Genomic DNA, 17,197 nt, shown 5'->3' on the forward strand with positions numbered 1-17,197 from the left:
GGAGTGCAAGCTTTCCGCATTGGCCTGGAGTGCTGACTTTCTCCTGATATCGATGTAACAGATCGAATTGCACAATGCTGCTTGACTTCATGTGTTTTGCTGCATTTTCGCCTTACACGACCGATGTCTGATTTGGTTTGAACATCTTACTCACCGTGGGTCGTTGGTCTAGGGTATGATTCTCTCTTTGTGTGTTTTAATGGAGAGCATGTGAGAGTTCCAGTGATCAATCTTGGCCGAACTCATTCCTGTTTTTTTCATGTTGTTCGAGATGCAGGTTAAGTTCATTTATCTGCCGTTCATACGGCGGGATTGGTTAACATGGGGTTTGCTTTCAGAGCAGGAGCCCACGCCACAGGAAATCCATCAACACTGGCAAGAAAATCACAACATTCCTGGAGGCGACAAGGTGCGCGGATGTTCACCGTAACCCGAATGACCAATTCAGAGGACCCCGTGCATTTGGATTCAGACTGCTGGCTGTGTGTGTATTCATATTCATCCGTGGGATGTCCGCGGATATCCCACACTCTCTTTCAATTTGACTCTGTAAAGCTCCCTCGGTCTCTTTCTCACAGTCTCTCCTTCTGTGGCACTATCGAGTTATCGACTTCTCCTGTTTTTTCTTTCTATTCTCTCGCTGCCCGTGGCGAACCAATGTTAGCCAGCTGAACCAAGCCAGGGTTGATGCCTGCGATGAGGCAGCTGTCCTGGCTGGAGAGATTCACTGCGATGACACTGATGTCTTTGAAATTTAGTAAAATGGGAGGTTATCCGTTCGAATAGTCTCAATATCGGAAAGGATTTCACAGTGGAAATTCTGAGAGGGTGTTTCCCCCTCACCAGACTCGCCCCATCCACCTCTCCGGCTGGCTGTCTCGAATTGGTGCCCAATTCTCCTGTTGATGTGGAAGCCATTTAAGACAAAGGTGAGGAGACATCTATTTTCTCATCGACAGGCTTGAGAATAGAATAGAATGAAATAGAATATCTGGAGTGCGGGAAGAGACAATTCGGCCCATTGCGTCTGCACCGACCTTTCAAATGAGCACTTGACTCGCAAACAGATTTCACATATTCCCAATAACACCATAACGTGAGATGCAAAACTCTGTATGCTAACGAACAATGTAACATGGTAATTCACCAAACCTGCATATCTGTGGACTGTAATAAGTCTTACAGCACCAGGTTAAAGTCCAACAGGTTTGTATGAAACTCTAGCTTTCGGAGGACTGGTTCGGAGCAGTGCTCCGAAAGCTAGTGTTTGAAACAAACCTGTCGGACTTTAACCTGGTGTTGTAAGACTTCATACTGTGCTAACACCAGTCCAGCATTTTCGCCTTTCACGTGCGACGTCTGATAGGCTTTGAACGTCTAATTCAACGGTGGTTCGTTGATGTAGGTGTATGATTCTGTCTTCAGATGTTATAATGGAGAGCTTCCAAGCGATGAGAGGTACAAATCCCGGACGAACTCACGCCTCTTTTTCCATTTGCCATGATGAAAGTGAAGTTCATTTTTCACCTGCATACGGCGGGGTTGGTTTACATGGCGGTTGGTTTCAGAGCAGGTGCCCACACCGCAGTGAATTCATGAACACAACACACCAATGACCCCAATGACCAATTCAGATGACCCCGTGCATTGTGGTTGAGTCAGCTGGCTGTGTGTGTATTCTTAATTATTCGAGGGTTGTGGACGTCCATTCCACGTCTATTTGACTCTCTATATCTCCTTCAGTCGCTTTCTCTCTCATAGTCACTCTCTCTGTGAGTCTATCTAGTTTCCACCATTCCTCCATATTACCTCTATTCTCGCGTCGCCCATGGCTAACCAATGTCAGCCAGTTTATCCGAACCAGGGTTGATTCCTCAGATGAGACAGTTCTCCTGACAGCAGAGTTTCGCTACGATGAATTTCCGTGAGAGTTTCACAGTGCAAATGCTGAGAGTGCGTTTTCCCCGTCGTACCTCCGCTCCCTGTGACTGGGGTGTCGAGAATTGGGCTCACATTCTCCGGATGACGTGTCAGCCATTTAGGATTTAGATGAGGAGACTTCTATTTCCTCACCAAAAGGTTTGGGAATAGAAAATAGTAATATAGAATTACTACAGTGCAGAAGGGGCCATTCGGCCCACTGTGACTGCACCGACCTGCAAATGAGCACTTGGCCCATACACAGATCCGTCCATTGTCCCACAACTTCATGAGGCGAACTGCACAGTCTGGACACTAAGGAACAAAATATCAACCAAAATCGACCAAAACTGCATATCTCTGTGGGAGAAAGCGCAGCACCATGATCAAACCCAAGCAGACACGGGAGGGGTGTGCAGACTCCGCACACACAGTGGCCCAGGCCCGGATTGAAATCGAGGGGCGCTGCGATGCAGCAGTGCTAACCACAGTGCCACCGGCACGCAGGGACGTCTAGGAAACCGCAATCTTTGAGGAGACTGAAAGCTATGATGGAGAAATTTTTGGACGCTAAGGAAATGGGGAGCAATCTGGAACGGGATTGAAACTGTGGTTTGCGGCTGAAATATTTGTTTCTGTTTAAATGTTAAAAATCTGCGCCATTAACACTTTGTACCATGATCAGCGCTTTGCAATCTTTCACTGCCATTCGCTTTCTGCCTCCGTCTTGGCTCGCTCCTGCTGCATGTTACTATTGCAGCTCGAAAGCGTAAAAAATCTCCCACCTGCGATTCTGCACTGTTTTCGACCAGAAAGGAAGGCAGGATTGGATGTAAAGAACAAACTTACATTCCCTGACCGGGAATCGAACCCGGGCCGCGGCTAGACCACTAGACCACCAGGGAGGTTGGAGTGCAAGCTTTCCGCATTGGCCTGGAGTGCTGACTTTCTCCTGATATCGATGCAACAGATCGAATTGCACAATGCTGCTTGACTTCATGTGTTTTGCTGCATTTTCGCCTGACACGACCGATGTCTGATTTGGTTTGAACATCTTACTCACCGTGGGTCGTTGGTCTAGGGTATGATTCTCTCTTTGTGTGTTTTAATGGAGAGCATGTGAGAGTTCCAGTGATCAATCTTGGCCGAACTCATTCCTGTTTTTTTCATGTTGTTCGAAATGCAGGTTAAGTTCATTTTTCTGCCGTTCATACGGCGGGATTGGTTAACATGGGGTTTGCTTTCAGAGCAGGAGCCCATTCCACAGGAAATCCATCAACACTGGCAAGAAAATCACAACATTCCGGGAGGCGACAAGGTGCGCGGATGTTCACCGTAACCCGAATGACCAATTCAGAGGACCCCGTGCATTTGGATTCAGACAGGTGGCTGTGTGTGTATTCATATTCATCCGTGGAATGTCCGCGGATATCCCACACTCTCTTTCAATTAGACTCTGTAAAGCTCCCTCGGTCCCTTTCTCACAGTCTCAGCTTCTGTGGCACAATCGAGTTTTCGACTTCTCGTGTTTTTCTTTCTATTCTCTAGCTGCCCGTGGCTAACCAATGTTAGCCAGCTTTGAACCAAGCCAGGGTTGATGCCTGCGATGAGGCAGCTGTCCTGGCTGGAGAGATTCACTGCGATGACACTGATGTCTTTGAAATTTAGTAAAATGGGAGGTTATCCGTTCGAATAGTCTCAATATCGGAAAGGGTTTCACAGTGGAAATCCTGAGAGGGTGTTTCCCCCTCACCAGACTCGCCCCATCCACCTCTCCGGCTGGGTGTCTAGAATTGGGGCCCAATTCTCCTGTTGATGTGGAAGCCATTTAAGACAAAGGTGAGGAGACATCTATTTTCTCATCGACAGGCTTGAGAATAGAATAGAATGAAATAGAATATCTGGAGTGCGGGAAGAGACAATTCGGCCCATTGCGTCTGCACCGACCTTTCAAATGAGCACTTGACTCGCAAACAGATTTCACATATTCCCAATAACACCATAACGTGAGATGCAAAACTCTGTATGCTAAGGAACAACGTATCATGGTAATTCAACAAACCTGCATATCTGTGGACTGTAATAAGTCTTACAGCACCAGGTTAAAGTACAACAGGTTTGTTTCAAACTCTAGCTTTCGGAGGACTGGTTCGGAGCAGTGCTCCGAAAGCTAGTGTTTGAAACAAACCTGTTGGACTTTAACCTGGTGTTGTAAGACTTCATACTGTGCTAACACCAGTCCAGCATTTTCGCCTTTCACGTGCGACGTCTGATTAGCTTTGAACGTCTAATTCAACGGTGGTTATTTGATGTAGGTGTATGATTCTGTCTTCAGATGTTATTATGGAGAGCTTCCAAGCGATGAGAGGTACAAATCCCGGACGAACTCACGCCTCTTTTTCCATTTGCCATGATGAAAGTGAAGTTCATTTTTCACCTGCATACGGCGGGGTTGGTTTACATGGCGGTTGGTTTCAGAGCAGGTGCCCACACCGCAGTGAATTCATGAACACAACACACCAATGACCCCAATGACCAATTCAGATGACCCCGTGCATTGTGGTTGAGTCAGCTGGCTGTGTGTGTATTCTTAATTATTCGAGGGTTGTGGACGTCCATTCCACGTCTATTTGACTCTCTATATCTCCTTCAGTCGCTTTCTCTCTCATAGTCACTCTCTCTGTGAGTCTATCTAGTTTCCACCATTCCTCTATATTACCTCTATTCTCGCGCCGCCCATGGCTAACCAATGTCAGCCAGTTTAACCGAACCAGGGTTGATTCCTCAGATGAGACAGTTCTCCTGACAGGAGAGTTTCGCTACGATGAATTTCCGTGAGAGTTTCACAGTGCAAATGCTGAGAGTGCGTTTTCCCCGTCGTACCTCCGCTCCCTGTGACTGGGGTGTCGAGAATTGGGCTCACATTCTCCGGATGACGTGTCAGCCATTTAGGATTTAGATGAGGAGACTTCTATTTCCTCACCAAAAGGTTTGGGAATAGAAAATAGTAATATAGAATTACTACAGTGCAGAAGGGGCCATTCGGCCCACTGTGACTGCACCGACCTGCAAATGAGCACTTGGCCCATACACAGATCCGTCCATTGTCCCACAACTTCATGAGGCGAACTGCACAGTCTGGACACTAAGGAACAAAATATCAACCAAAATCGACCAAAACTGCATATCTCTGTGGGAGAAAGCGCAGCACCATGATCAAACCCAAGCAGACACGGGAGGGGTGTGCAGACTCCGCACACACAGTGGCCCAGGCCCGGATTGAAATCGAGGGGCGCTGCGATGCAGCAGTGCTAACCACAGTGCCACCGGCACGCAGGGACGTCTAGGAAACCGCAATCTTTGAGGAGACTGAAAGCTGAGATGGAGAAATTTTTGGACGCTAAGGAAATGGGGCGCAATCTGGAACGGGATTGAAACTGTGGTTTGCGGCTGAAATATTTGTTTCTGTTTAAATGTTAAAAATCTGCGCCATTAACACTTTGTACCATGATCAGCGCTTTGCAATCTTTCACTGCCATTCGCTTTCTGCCTCCGTCTTGGCTCGCTCCTGCTGCATGTAACTATTGCAGCTCGAAAGCGTAAAAAATCTCCGACCTGCGATTCTGCACTGTTTTCGACCAGAAAGGAAGGCAGGACTGGATGTAAAGAACAAACTTACATTCCCTGACCGGGAATCGAACCCAGGCCGCGGCGGTGAGAGCGCCGAATCCTAACCACTAGACCACCAGGGAGGTTGGAGTGCAAGCTTTCCGCATTGGCCTGGAGTGCTGACTTTCTCCTGATATCGATGTAACAGATCGAATTGCACAATGCTGCTTGACTTCATGTGTTTTGCTGCATTTTCGCCTTACACGACCGATGTCTGATTTGGTTTGAACACCTTACTCACCGTGGGTCGTTAGTCTAGGGTATGATTCTCTCTTTGTGTGTTTTAATGGAGAGCATGTGAGAGTTCCAGTGATCAATCTTGGCCGAATTCATTCCTGTTTTTTTCATGTTGTTCGAGATGCAGGTTAAGTTCATTTTTCTGCCGTTCATACGGCGGGATTGGTTAACATGGGGTTTGCTTTCAGAGCAGGAGCCCATTCCACAGGAAATCCATCAACACTGGCAAGAAAATCACAACATTCCGGGAGGCGACAAGGTGCGCGGATGTTCACCGTAACCCGAATGACCAATTCAGAGGACCCCGTGGATTTGGTTTTAGATAGGTGGCTGTGTGTGTATTCATATTCATCCGTGGAATGTCCGCGGATATCCCACACTCTCTTTCAATTAGACTCTGTAAAGCTCCCTTGGTCCCTTTCTCACAGTCTCTCCTTCTGTGGCACTATCGAGTTTTCGACTTCTCGTGTTTTTTCTTTTTATTCTCTAGCTGCCCGTGGCTAACCAATGTTAGCCAGCTGAACCAAGCCAGGGTTGATGCCTGCGATGAGGCAGCTGTCCTGGCTGGAGAGATTCACTGCGATGACACTGATGTCTTTGAAATTTAGTAAAATGGGAGGTTATCCGTTCGAATAGTCTCAATATCGGAAATGGTTTCACAGTGGAAATCCTGAGAGGGTGTTTCCCCCTCACCAGACTCGCCCCATCCACCTCTCCGGCTGGGTGTCTAGAATTGGGGCCCAATTCTCCTGTTGATGTGGAAGCCATTTAAGACAAAGGTGAGGAGACATCTATTTTCTCATCGACAGGCTTGAGAATAGAATAGAATTAAATAGAATATCTGGAGTGCGGGAAGAGACAATTCGGCCCATTGCGTCTGCACCGACCTTTCAAATGAGCACTTGACTCGCAAACAGATTTCACATATTCCCAATAACACCATAACGTGAGATACAAAACTCTGTATGCTAAGGAACAATGTAACATGGTAATTCACCATACCTGCATATCTGTGGACTGTAATAAGTCTTACAGCACCAGGTTAAAGTCCAACAGGTTTGTTTGAAACTCTAGCTTTCGGAGGACTGGTTCGGAGCAGTGCTCCGAAAGCTAGTGTTTGAAACAAACCTGTTGGACTTTAACCTGGTGTTGTAAGACTTCATACTGTGCTAACACCAGTCCAGCATTTTCGCCTTTCACGTGCGACGTCTGATAGGCTTTGAACGTCTAATTCAACGGTGGTTCGTTGATGCAGGTGTATGATTCTGTCTTCAGATGTTATAATGGAGAGCTTCCAAGCGATGAGAGGTTCAAATCCCGGACGAACTCACGCCTCTTTTTCCATTTGCCATGATGAAAGTGAAGTTCCTTTCTCACCTGCATACGGCGGGGATGGTTTACGTGGCGGTTGGTTTCAGAGCAGGTGCCCACACCGCAGGGAATTCATGAACACAACACACCAATGACCCCAATGACCAATTCAGATGACCCCGTGCATTGTGGTTGAGACAGATGGCTGTGTGTGTATTCTTAATGATTCGAGGGTTGTGGACGTCCATTCCACGTCTATTTGTCTCTCTATATCTCCTTCAGTCGCTTTCTCTCGCACAGTCACTCTCTCTGTGAGTCTATCTAGTTTCCACCATTCCTCTATATTTCCTCTATTCTCTCGCCGCCCGTGGCTAACCAATGTCAGCCAGTTGAACGGAACCAGTGTTGATTCATCAGATGAGACAGTTCTCCTGACAGGAGAAATTCGCTACGTTGAATTTCCGTGAGAGTTTCACAGTGCAAATGCTGAGAGTGCGTTTTCCCCGTCGTACCTCCGCTCCCAGTGACTGGGGTGTCGAGAATTGGGCTCACATTTTCCGGATGACGTGTCAGCCATTTAGGATTTAGATGAGGAGACTTCTATATCCTCACCAAAAGGTTTGGGAATAGAAAATATTAATATGGAATTACTCCAGTGCATAAGGGGCCATTCGGCCCACTGTGACTGCACCGACCTGCAAATGAGCACTTGGCCCATACACAGATCCGTCCATAGTCCCACAACTTCATGAGGCGAACTGCACAGTCCTGGACACTAAGGAACAAAATATCAACCAAAATCGACCAAAACTGCATATCTCTGTGGGAGAAAGCGCAACACCATGATCAAACCCAAGCAGACACGGGAGGGTGTGCAGACTCCGCACACACAGTGGCCCAGGCCCGGATTGAAATCGAGGGGCGCTGTGATGCAGCAGTGCCAACCACAGTGCCAGCGGCACGCAGGGACGTCTAGGAAACCGCAATCTATGAGGAGATTGAAAGCTGAGATGGAGAACTTTTTGGACGCTAAGGAAATGGGGCGCAATCTGGCTCGGGATTGAAACTGGGGTTTGCGGCTGAAATATTTGTTTCTGTTTAAATGTTAAAATATGCGCCATTAACACTTTGTACCATGATCAGCGCTTGCAATCTTTCACTGCCATTCGCTTTCTGCCTCCGTCTTGGCTCGCTCTTGCTGCATGTAACTATTGCAGCTCGAAAGCGAAAGAAGAAATCTCCCACCTGCGATTCTGCACTGTTTTCGACCAGAAAGGAAGGCAGGATTGGTTGTCAAGAATAAGCTTACATTCCCTGACCGGGAATTGAACCCGGGCCGCGGCGGTGAGAGCGCCGAATCCTAACCACTAGACCACCAGGGAGGTTGGAGTGCAAGCTTTCCGCATTGGCCTGGAGTGCTGACTTTCTCCTGATATCGATATAACAGATCTAATTGCACAATGCTGCTTGACTTCATGTGTTTTGCCGCATTTTCGCCTTACACGACCGATGTCGGATTTGGTTTGAACATCTTACTCACCGTGGGTCGTTGGTCTAGGGTATGATTCTCTCTTTGTGTGTTTTAATGGAGAGCATGTGAGAGTTCCAGTGATCAATCTTGGCCGAACTCATTCCTCTTTTTTTCATGTTGTCCGAGATGCAGGTTAAGTTCATTTATCTGCCGTTCATACGGCGGGATTGGTTAAAATGGGGTTTGCTTTCAGAGCAGGAGCCCACGCCACAGGAAATCCATCAACACTGGCAAGAAAATCACAACACTTCGGGAGGCGACGAAGTGCGCGGATGTTCACCGTAAACCGAATGACCAATTCAGAGGACCCCGTGCATTTGGATTCAGACTGCTGGCAGTGTGTGTATTCATATTCATCCGTGGGATGTCCGCGGATATAGATAGATAGAGATAGAGAAATACAGCACAGAACAGGCCCTTCGGCCCACGATGTTGCGCCGAACTTTTGTCCTAGGTTAATCATAGAATTTTGGACAATTTGTCATGGCCAATCCACCCAACCTGCACATCTTTGGACTGTGGGAGGAAACCGGAGTACCCGGAGGAAACCCACGCAGTCACGGGGAGGATGTGCAGACTCCACACAGACAGTGACCCAAGTCGAAATCGAACTTGGGACCCTGGAGCTGTGAAGCAATTGTGCTATCCACAATGCTACCGTGCTGCCCTTAAGAAGTTAACCTACACTCCCTTATTCTACCCTAATCCAAGTACCTATCCAATAGCCGCTTGAAGGTCCATAAATTTTCCGACTCAACTACTACCACAGGCAGTGCATTCCATGCCCCCACTACTCTCTGGGTAAAGAACCTACCTCTGACATCCCCTCTATATCTTCCACCATTTATCTTAAATTTATGTCCCCTTGTAATGGTGTGTTCCACCCGGGGAAAAAGTCTCTGACTGTCTACTCTATCTATTCCCCTGATCATCTTATAAACCTCTATCAAGTCGCCCCTCATCCTTCTCCGTTCTAATGAGAAAAGGCCTAACACCCTCAATCTTTCCTCGTATGACCTACTCTCCATTCCAGGCAACATCCTGGTAAATCTCCTTTGCACCTTTTCCAAAGCTTCCACATCCTTCCTAAAATGAGGTGACCAGAACTGCACACAGTACTCCAAATGTGGCCTGACCAAGGTTTTGTACAGCTGCATCATCACCTCACGGCTCTTAAATTCAATCCCTCTGCTAATGAACGCTAGCACACCATAGGCCTTCTTCACAGCTCTATCCACTTGAGTGGCAACTTTCAAAGAACAATGAACATAGACCCCAAGATCTCTCTGCTCCTCCACATTGCCAAGAACCCTACCATTAACCCTGTATTCCGCATTCAGATTTGTCCTTCCAAAATGGACAACCTCACACTTGTCAGGGTTAAACTCCATCTGCCACTTCTCAGCCCAGCTCTGCATTCTATCTATGTCTCTTTGAAGCCGACAACAGCCCTCCTCACTATCCACAACTCCACCAATCTTCGTATCATCTGCAAATTTACTGACCCACCCTTCAACTCCCTCATCCAAGTCGTTAATGAAAATCACAAACAGCAGAGGACCCAGAACTGATCCCTGCGGTACGCCACTGATAACTGGGCTCCAGGCTGAATATTTGCCATCCACCACAACTCTCTGTCTTCTATCGGTTAGCCAGTTTGTTATCCAACTGGCCAAATTTCCCACTATCCCATGCCTCCTTACTTTCTGCATAAGCCTACCATGGGGAACCTTATCAAATGCCTTACTAAAATCCATGTACACTACATCCACTGCTTTACCTTCATCCACATGCTTGGTCACCTCCTCAAAGAATTCAATAAGACTTGTAAGGCAAGACCTACCCCTCACAAATCCGTGCTGACTATCCCTAATCAAGCAATGCCTTTCCAGATGCTCAGAAATCCTATCCCTCAGTACCCTTTCCATTACTTTGCCTACCACCGAAGTAAGACTAACTGGCCTGTAATTCCCAGGGTTATCCCTATTCCCTTTTTTGAACAGGGGCACGACATTCGCCACTCTCCAATCCTCTGGTACCACCCCTGTTGACAGCGAGGACGAAAAGATCATTGCCAACGGCTCTGCAATTTCATTTCTTGCTTCCCAGAGAATCCTTGGATATATCCCGTCAGGCCCGGGGGACTTGTCTATCCTCAAGTTTTTCAAAACGCGCAACACATCTTCCTTCCTGACAAGTATCTCCTCAAGCTTATCGGTCTGCTTCACGCTGTCCTCTCCAACAATATGGCCCCTCTCATTTGTAAATACTGAAGAAAAATACTTGTTCAAGGCCTCTCCTATCTCTTCAGACTCAATACACAATCTCCCGCTACTGTCCTTAATCGGACCTACTCTCACTCTAGTCATTCTCATATTTCTCACGTATGTGTAAAAGGCCTTGGGGTTTTCCTTGATCCTACCCGCCAAAGATTTTTCATGCCCTCTCTTAGCTCTCCTAATCCCTTTCTTCAGTTCCCTCCTGGCTATCTTGTATCCCTCCAGCGCACTGTCTGAACCTTGTTTCTTCAGCCTTACATAAGTCTCCTTCTTCCTCTTAACAAGACATTCAACCTCTCTTGTCAACCATGGTTCCCTCACTCGACCATCTCTTCCCTGCCTGACAGGGACATACATATCAAAGACACGCAGTACCTGATCCTTGAACAAGTTCCACATTTCACTTGTGTCCTTCCCTGACAGCCTATGTTCCCAACTTCTGCACTTCAATTCTTGTCTGACAGCATTGTATTTACCCTTCCCCCAATTATAAACCTTGCCCTGTTGCTCGCACCTATCCCTCTCCATTACTAAAGTGAAAGTCAGAGAATTGTGGTCACTACCTCCAAAATGCTCCCCCACTAACAAATCTATCACCTGCCCTGGTTCATTACCAAGTACTAAATCCAATATGGCCTCCCCTCTGGTCGGACAATCTACATACTGTGTTAGAAAAGCTTCCTGGACACACTGCACAAACACTACCCCATCCAAACTATTTGATATCCCACACTCTCTTTCAATTTGACTCTGTAAAGCTCCCTCGGTCTCTTTCTCACAGTCTCTCCTTCTGTGGCACTATCGAGTTTTCGACTTCTCCTGTTTTTTCTTTCTATTCTCTCGCTGCCCGTGGCTAACCAATGTTAGCCAGCTGAACCAAACCAGGGTTGATGCCTGCGATGAGGCAGCTGTCCTGGCTGGAGAGATTCACTGCGATGACACTGATGTCCTTGACATTTAGTAAAATGGGAGGTTATCCGTTCGAATAGTCTCAATATCGGAAAGGGTTTCACAGTGGAAATCCTGAGAGGGTGTTTCCCCCTCACCAGACTCGCCCCATCCACCTCTCCGGCTGGGTGTCTAGAATTGGGGCCCAATTCTCCTGTTGATGTGGAAGCCATTTAAGACAAAAGTGAGGAGACATCTATTTTCTCATCGACAGGCTTGAGAATAGAATAGAATGAAATAGAATATCTAGAGTGCGGGAAGAGACAATTCGGCCCATTGCGTCTGCACCGACCTTTCAAATGAGCACTTGACTCGCAAACAGATTTCACATATTCCCAATAACACCATAACGTGAGATTCAAAACTCTGTATGCTATGGAACAATTTATCATGGTAATTCACCAAACCTGCATATCTGTGGACTGTAATAAGTCTTACAGCACCAGGTTAAAGTCCAACAGGTTTGTTTGAAACTCTAGCTTTCGGAGGACTGGTTCAGAGCAGTGCTCCGAAAGCTAGTGTTTGAATGAAAACCTGTTGGACTTTAACCTGGTGTTGTAAGACTTCATACTGTGCTAACACCAGTCCAGCATTTTCGCCTTTCACGTGCGACGTCTGATAGGCTTTGAACGTCTAATTCAACGGTGGTTCGTTGATGTAGGTGTATGATTCTGTCCTCAGATGTTATTATGGAGAGCTTCCAAGCGATGAGAGGTACAAATCCCGGACGAACTCACGCCTCTTTTTCCATTTGCCATGATGAAAGTGAAGTTCATTTTTCACCTACATACGGCGGGGTTGGTTTACATGGCGGTTGGTTTCAGAGCAGGTGCCCACACCGCAGTGAATTCATGAACACAACACACCAATGACCCCAATGACCAATTCAGATGACCCCGTGCATTGTGGTTGAGACAGCTGGCTGTGTGTGTATTCTTAATTATTCGAGGGTTGTGGACGTCCATTCCACGTCTATTTGACTCTCTATATCTCCTTCAGTCGCTTTCTCTCTCATAGTCACGCTCTCTGTGAGTCTATCTAGTTTCCACCATTCCTCTATATTACCTCTATTCTCGCGCCGCACATGGCTAACCAATGTCAGCCAGTTTAACCGAACCAGGGTTGATTCCTCAGATGAGACAGTTCTCCTGACAGGAGAGTTTCGCTACGATGAATTTCCGTGAGAGTTTCACAGTGCAAATGCTGAGAGTGCGTTTTCCCCGTCGTAACTCCGCTCCCTGTTACTGGGGTGTCGAGAATTGGGCTCACATTCTCCGGATGACGTGTCAGCCATTTAGGATTTAGATGAGGAGACTTCTATTTCCTCACCAAAAGGTTTGGGAATAGAAAATAGTAATAAAGAATTACTACAGTGCAGAAGGGGCCATTCGGCCCACTGTGACTGCACCGACATGCAAATGAGCACTTGGCCCATACACAGATCCGTCCATTGTCCCACAACTTCATGAGGCGAACTGCACAGTCCTGGACACGAAGGAACAAAATATCAACCAAAATCGACCAAAACTGCATATCTCTGTGATCAAACCCAAGCAGACACGGGAGGGTGTGCAGACTCCGCACACACAGTGGCCCAGGCCCGGATTGAAATCGAGGGGCGCTGTGATGCAGCAGTGCTAACCACAGTGCCACCGGCACGCAGGGACGTCTAGGAAACCGCAATCTATGAGGAGATTGAAAGCTGAGATGGTTAAATTTTTGGACGCTCTGCAAATGGGGCGCAATCTGGAACGGGATTGAAACTGTGGTTTGCGGCTGAAATATTTGTTTCTGTTTAAATGTTAAAAATCTGCGCCATTAACACTTTGTACCATGATCAGCGCTTTGCAATCTTTCACTGCCATTCGCTTTCTGCCTCCGTCTTGGCTCGCTCTTGCTGCATGTAACTATTGCAGCTCGAAAGCGAAAGAAGAAATCTCCCACCTGCAATTCTGCACTGTTTTCGACCAGAAAGGATGGCAGGATTGGATGTGAAGAACAAACTTCCATTCCCTGACCGGGAATCGAACCCGGGCCGCGGCGGTGAGAGCGCAGAATCCTAACCACTAGACCACCAGGGAGCGTGGAGTGCAAGCTTTCCGCATTGGCCTGGAGTGCTGACTTTCTCCTGATATCGATGTAACTGATCGAATTGCACAATGCTGCTTGACTTCATGTGTTTTGCTGCATTTTCGCCTTACACGACCGATGTCTGATTTGGTTTGAACATCTTACTCACCGTGGGTCGTTGGTCTAGGGTATGATTCTCTCTTTGTGTGTTTTAATGGAGAGCATGTGAGAGTTCCAGTGATTATTCTTGGCCCGAACTCATTCCTGTTTTTTTCATGTTGTCCGAAATGCAGGTTAAGTTCATTTATCTGCCGTTCATACGGCGGGATTGGTTAACATGGGGTTTGCTTTCAGAGCAGGAGCCCACGCCACAGGAAATCCATCAACACTGGCAAGAAAATCACAACATTCCGGGAGGCGACAAGGTGCGCGGATGTTCACCGTAAACCGAATGACCAATTGAGAGGACCCCGTGCATTTGGATTCAGACTGCTGGCAGTGTGTGTATTCATATTCATCCGTGGGATGTCCGCGGATATCCCACACTCTCTTTCAATTTGACTCTGTAAAGCTCCCTCGGTCTCTTTCTCACAGTCTCTCCTTCTGTGGCACTATCGAGTTTTCGACTTCTCCTGTTTTTTCTTTCAATTCTCTCGCTGCCTGTGGCTAACCAATGTTAGCCAGCTGAACCAAGCCAGGGTTGATGCCTGCGATGAGGCAGCTGTCCTGGCTGGAGAGATTCACTGCGATGACACTGATGTCTTTGAAATTTAGTAAAATGGGAGGTTATCCGTTCGAATAGTCTCAATATCGGAAAGGGTTTCACAGTGGAAATCCTGAGAGGGTGTTTCCCCCTCACCAGACTCGCGCCATCCACCTCTCCGGCTGGGTGTCTAGAATTGGGGCCCAATTCTCCTGTTGATGTGGAAGCCATTTAAGACAAAGGTGAGGAGACATCTATTTTCTCATCGACAGGCTCGAGAATAGAATAGAATTAAATAGAATATCTGGAGTGCGGGAAGAGACAATTCGGCCCATTGCGTCTGCACCGACCTTTCAAATGAGCACTTGACTCGCAAACAGATTTCACATATTCCCAATAACACCATAACGTGAGATGCAAAACTCTGTATGCTAAGGAACAAGGTAACATGGTAATTCACCAAACCTGCATATCTGTGGACTGTAATAAGTCTTACAGCACCAGGTTAAAGTCCAACAGGTTTGTTTGAAACTCTAAGCTTTCGGAGGACTGGTTCGGAGCAGTGCTCCGAAAGCTAGTGTTTGAAACAAACCTGCTAGGACTTTAACCTGGTGTTGTAAGACTTCATACTGTGCTAACACCAGTCCAGCATTTTCGCCTTTCACGTGCGACGTCTGATAGGCTTTGAACGTCTAATTCAACGGTGGTTCGTTGATGTAGGTGTATGATTCTGTCTTCAGATGTTATAATGGAGAGCTTCCAAGCGATGAGAGGTACAAATCCCGGACGAACTCACGCCTCTTTTTCCATTTGCCATGATGAAAGTGAAGTTCATTTCTCACCTGCATACGGCGGGGATGGGTTTACATGGCGGTTGGTTTCAGAGCAGGTGCCCACACCGCAGGGAATTCATGAACACAACACACCAATGACCCCAATGACCAATTCAGATGACCCCGTGCATTGTGGTTGAGACAGATGGCTGTGTGTGTATTCTTAATGATTCGAGGGTTGTGGACGTCCATTCCACGTCTATTTGTCTCTCTATATCTCCTTCAGTCGCTTTCTCTCGCACAGTCACTCTCTCTGTGAGTCTATCTAGTTTCCACCATTCCTCTATATTTCCTCTATTCTCTCGCCGCCCGTGGCTAACCAATGTCAGCCAGTTGAACGGAACCAGTGTTGATTCATCAGATGAGACAGTTCTCCTGACAGGAGAAATTCGCTACGATGAATTTCCGTGAGAGTTTCACAGTGCAAATGCTGAGAGTGCGTTTTCCCCGTCGTACCTCCGCTCCCAGTGACTGGGGTGTCGAGAATTGGGCTCACATTCTCCGGATGACGTGTCAGCCATTTAGGATTTAGATGAGGAGACTTCTATATCCTCACCAAAAGGTTTGGGAATAGAAAATAGTAATATAGAATTACTACAGTGCAGAAGGGGCCATTCGGCCCACTGTGACTGCACCGACCTGCAAATGAGCACTTGGCCCATACACAGATCCGTCCATTGTCCCACAACTTCATGAGGCGAACTGCACAGTCCTGGACACGAAGGAACAAAATATCAACCAAAATCGACCAAAACTGCATATCTCTGTGGGAGAAAGCGCAGCACCATGATCAAACCCAAGCAGACACGGGAGGGGTGTGCAGACTCTGCACACACAGTGGCCCAGGCCCGGATTGAAATCGAGGGGCGCTGCGATGCAGCAGTGCTAACCACAGTGCCACCGGCACGCAGGGACGTCTAGGAAACAGCAATCTTTGAGGAGACTGAAAGCTGAGATGGAGAAATTTTTGCACGCTAAGGAAATGGGGCGCAATCTGGAACGGGATTGAAACTGTGGTTTGCGGCTGAAATATTTGTTTCTGTTTAAATGTTAAAAATCTGCGCCATTAACACTTTGTACCATGATCAGCGCTTTGCAATCTTTCACTGCCATTCGCTTTCTGCCTTCGTCTTGGCTCGCTCCTGCTGCATGTAACTATTGCAGCTCGAAAGCGGAAGAAGAAATCTCCCACCTGCGATTCTGCACTGTTTTCGGCCAGAAAGGAAGGCAGGATTGGATGTAAAGAACAAACTTACATTCCCTGACCGGGAATCGAACCCGGGCCGCAGCGGTGAGAGCGCCGAATCCTAACCACTAGACCACCAGGGAGGTTGGAGTGCAAGCTTTCCGCAATGGCCTGGAGTGCTGACTTTCTCCTGATATCGATGTAACAGATCGAATTGCACAATGCTGCTTGACTTCATGTGTTTTGCTGCATTTTCGCCTTACACGACCGATGTCTGATTTGGTTTGAACATCTTACTCACCGTGGGTCGTTGGTCTAGGGTATGATTCTCTCTTTGTGTGTTTTAATGGAGAGCATGTGAGAGTTCCAGTGATTAATCTTGGCCCGAACCCATTCATGTTTTTTTCATGTTGTCCGAGATGCAGGTTAAGTTCATTTATCTGCCGTTCATACTGCGGGATTGGTTAACATGGGGTTTGCTTTCAGAGCAGGAGCCCACGCCACAGGAAA

At 47.3% G+C, this 17,197-nt stretch overlaps 4 non-coding genes across 4 annotated transcripts; all 4 read right to left on the minus strand.

Annotated features, from left to right (window-relative positions):
• Nucleotides 1-5,600: 5,600 nt before the first annotated feature.
• On the minus strand, nt 5,601-5,672 carry trnae-cuc. The gene has a single exon. It is a non-coding gene; the product is annotated as a tRNA-Glu (tRNA).
• A 2,775-nt stretch (nt 5,673-8,447) lies between these two features.
• Nucleotides 8,448-8,519, minus strand: trnae-cuc. The gene has a single exon. It is a non-coding gene; the product is annotated as a tRNA-Glu (tRNA).
• A 5,385-nt stretch (nt 8,520-13,904) lies between these two features.
• trnae-cuc lies at nt 13,905-13,976 on the minus strand. The gene has a single exon. It is a non-coding gene; the product is annotated as a tRNA-Glu (tRNA).
• A 2,782-nt stretch (nt 13,977-16,758) lies between these two features.
• trnae-cuc lies at nt 16,759-16,830 on the minus strand. Its single transcript has one exon. It is a non-coding gene; the product is annotated as a tRNA-Glu (tRNA).
• Nucleotides 16,831-17,197: the final 367 nt, after the last annotated feature.

This window comes from Scyliorhinus canicula, chromosome 17, assembly GCF_902713615.1.
Source record: "Scyliorhinus canicula chromosome 17, sScyCan1.1, whole genome shotgun sequence".
Classification (NCBI taxonomy): domain Eukaryota; kingdom Metazoa; phylum Chordata; class Chondrichthyes; order Carcharhiniformes; family Scyliorhinidae; genus Scyliorhinus; species Scyliorhinus canicula.